Source organism: Podarcis filfolensis, assembly GCF_964270895.1.
Source record: "Podarcis filfolensis genome assembly, chromosome: 17".
NCBI lineage: Eukaryota > Metazoa > Chordata > Lepidosauria > Squamata > Lacertidae > Podarcis > Podarcis filfolensis.
The window spans coordinates 26,607,349-26,611,325 of NC_139621.1; the positions used below are offsets into that span (position 1 = coordinate 26,607,349).

At 44.0% G+C, this 3,977-nt stretch overlaps 1 long non-coding RNA gene across 1 annotated transcript; it reads left to right on the top strand.

Moving 5' to 3' along the window:
* The first annotated feature begins 686 nt into the window (after positions 1-686).
* LOC310753151 lies at positions 687-3,699 on the top strand. The gene is made up of 2 exons (XR_014543235.1): positions 687-782; positions 1,507-3,699. It is a non-coding gene; the product is annotated as an uncharacterized lncRNA (long non-coding RNA).
* Positions 3,700-3,977: the final 278 nt, after the last annotated feature.

Sequence of the window (3,977 nt, forward strand, 5' to 3'; positions counted from 1 at the left end):
CCCCCCCCAATGTATACATTTTTTTGTACACATTGTTTGGAAAACTGCATTGTAAAATTCAGAGAAGTGCAAATTTCGAAGGATCCTTGTATCTTCAGTGCATGTATTGGTTCAAGGAGTGTGAATGAGATGTTTTGCTTGCATTTTGATGAGAAACTAAGGCCCTTTCTCTAACTGGCACTAAAAAACCCCTCCAACTTTTCATCAGTTTGAAAAAGCAGGGTGGGGGGACTTCTACCTGCAACAACAGGCTCCCTCCAACTGGGAGAAAAACTGACTCCAAATTAAGGACCCTGACCTGCCCCCCACAACCTCAGCAGTCTCTAATGGCAGAAATCTTGGAAACTCGACTCACAAATGGAATAAAGCAGAAGGCAGGCACAGTTGGTCCCTCGACATTTTGTGCAGAAGCAGCAGGACTGGGGAAAAGGCGGGGAAGCTTTCCTTTGCAGAGAAAGATGACAGCAATGACAAGACGGTTCAGGTAAAGGTTTGCTTATTATTTCTCATGCTGCACACGCTTTTCACTGTGTCAGCACATAAATATGTTTGTTGCTCCTCTGCTGAGTTGTAGCAGGTGTACGAGGTCGTGCAGGTCAGGTTCTTGGCAGAGGAGAAACCGCTGGTGCGGCGCCTCATTTTGTGTTAAGCGTCATTTGTTTTATTTATACCTGTGCAACTGCTGGGGAGCAGAGGTGTTTGCAAGCAGAGGAGAGGGGGAATCTATCCTTTCAAGATGCTGAATGCAATCATGGAAGCTGAGCAGCTGCTGAACTTAAAAGGTTGGCCCTATGTAGTCAGGGATGAGGGGAGCTGTTTAACAGAGCTGGATCCCCCAAATGGAGAACATCCCAACAAATTGGGGGGGGGGGGAGCACAACGCAACAAAGACTGAGCTTGCTCTTTGGGCACAGAATGCTGACTGGCTGCAATCCAGTCCCAGGAACATTAGAATCTTGGGTTTCTCCATTGATATCTATGGGGATCTGTGTCATCCATCCCTCGGGAAATTTTAAAATAGGTTTATGCTTCAAAAACGATTTTTTTAAAAGGACACGCAGCCTGCCAAAAGCACAGATGAAGGGCAAGACTAACAGCTGAGCCAGGATCCAGTTCTCACCAGCATGCATGTTTTATCCACTTCAGTTGTGAAACTGGATGGAAGTCCAGAATTTGACGCGAGATCTGCTTTCCCGTTATGTCTTACTATGTCCTAAGACTGTGCCCTACTATGCCGCCGTCTCTGTTACAAATCTTGCACATTCTATTTCAGCCCTCATTTGGTTTTTAACTTTAAGGTTGAATAAACCAATTGAGGTAAGTCAATTATTACACTCGGATCCATCCACACTCCATTTAGCTTATGAAATTGAAATCCCTCTTCCTACAGCTAACTCGTCTTTGTTTTCCCCGCTCTGGAACACAAAAGTGTACAAACAGCAGCATACGTTCCCCCCCACCCTGACTTTGATCACATGCTAATATGCATGCTTGTTTTATTCTTAGGTGGCAGCTGAGGTTTTCAGAATGTGTTCCAGAGAGCCCTGGAGTGGCTTGGACTGCAAGCTGACCAGGTGTTCTTCAATGGGTCACGAAAACTGCCTTCAAGGAAAGATGGTTCGGCCAGCACAGATGATCTCCTCCATGCATGAGAGTTCTGGATACATTCTGGGGCACACTCTCTTAAAACCCAGCAGTAATGGTGCAGCCCAGGGGGGTCTTCCTTGTGCTCTGTGTGAAATTATAGCAATTGTAAAACTTTCCATAGAATGCTTTGCAATACATAAGGATTTGTATGCAGCCAACATGCAGTTGGAAGCAGTGTCCAGGCAGAAAACACTGAAATGTCCTTGAAAATCTGAATGTATGGCAACCCATGTCTGATGTCTAGTTTTTGCTGAATATCCTTAAAAATAGCTCAGAAACTTCAATTTTGTTTGATATTTTGCAATAAAAAAAAATGTCTGGATTTTCACTTTTTGAAATATGGCAACCCTAGTTCCTGGTTTCACATCCAGCTTTGTAACCTGAGTTAAAAATCACAGTTTCTCAGTTTGGATATGATGGTAGACTGTAGCTATATGATTTATGTAGAGAGAACATGACTATGTAAAATTACTCTAAAAGCTTTCAGTCATGTGTGCATGTATATAGAATATATAATGGCTGCAGTTAATTAATGAAATTAATCAATTTGCATGGAAATTTATTTAAAAGGTGTCTTGGTTAATTGGGCAACACTTTTTTTAAAAGAAAAGTTAAATACAGTAAGTTACAAAAAAACAGTACATGGAAGGCATGCATAAAAGAATGCCTTCTAAGTTGGTTCCTGGTGGGATATGTCAGGGAAAGCAAACACAGTGCCCTCCAGACATTGTTGGACTTTAACTCCCACCACAGCTACCCAGCATGGCTAGTGGTCAGAGATTACGGCAAATGTAGCTCAGTCATATCTGTAGGGGACTACATCAGCTGCACCTTTCGTATGTACATGCTGTCGCACAGCGGCAAATTAATCAAGCAGTCTTCTTCATAAACAGAATAAAAGTTTACTTGAGAAAACAAACTTGTTCAGAAACAGCATATTCAAAGAGCATACACAGAGTGCTCATAGCAGCTATCTTAGTCTTCACAGAGGCACAAATCTTAGTTACTGATTAACTGGAGTCCTGGAGCCACTTTGTCTGCAACAACACACTCACATACTGAGCCAAGACTGACTCAGACTCTGAAGACAGACTGAGGCCCAGAGAGATGGCTGGTCACATTTATAGGGAACCCAAGATGAGTCACGAGTCACAGTGATGTGACAGTTTACTGCTAACAGTTACAGCTAGCAGGCTTGAAATGATTGTGTAGGCCTTGCCTTACCGCTTCTGCTCTTAAGAACTTTTGTCTCATGACACATGCATCATCTAAGCGGAGGGGAAGTACCTCTGGGGAGGGACATGCTGTGCTTCTTCTGGGGTAGTTTCTCCATTTCTGGTCCACACCCTGCACTCAGCCCTCACCAGTGGCTCCTAGAAGCTGTCAGCATGTGACAGTAGCCACACTCTAGGAAACAGCTTCAGCCGGCTAGCTAAACCTTGATGACTTCCCCTGCATGTGAAGACAGGCCCCGGCAGGTTGAGCAGAAGAGACCAATAGTGGGTCCAACGGCCAAGGAGGTGGTTTCTGCACGTGCTGCAGAGAGATGTGAGGAGCAGATGGGACTCATCCAACTGGGAAGGTAGCCCATCCAGGAGAAGAATAACTTTGACCCTAAACCTTGTGAGATATCTTCAGGAGGAGAAAAGGCTAAGGAGTACATTTGACACAAATCTGGAGTGGAGTCCCTATTACGGTTGCGTGATACCTTGTACGCCTCCTTCCGGCAACTCCTGCAGCACCACATGTATTGCTCTGCTTTCCTTTGGACCTCATGATTGAGGCCAAGAGGGGTCTTGTTTTCCAGGCACTGGCAAACCACGCTACGCCACTGGAACTATTCTGCTCAATTCTCATTTAACTGCCGTTAGAGTGCTTTCGTGGGGGAGGGGATATTTTGCACACATAATATTTATGTCCTTTTTGCTTGCTCATTTGCAAATATTTGTTTGTGGTCTGTGATCGTTCAGGTCAGCAGTGAAGGACACAATACCGAGCGAGAAAAGAGAGTGTAGATTCATCTTCAAAAATAAAAATGTGTAGAAAGCAGAATGCATTTGTCACGGCTTCCTCTTCAATACACTGTAGCAGTAGACACGTTTCCTCGACGCATACACGCAACTACCATCTGTGCATATTCCCTCAGAGAGTACAGAAAAGATGGAAGGCTGCAATTAGATTTTTTTTAAAAAAAGCTCAGTTTTATGTAGAACATGCCAATACAGCATGCCAAAGAAGAGTTTTTCCTCCCTCCTATCTTCCTGTACACTCACTGTAGCTTAAAGATTTCCCATCATTTAATGTCACACTGTTCTGCGCTTCCATTTCTC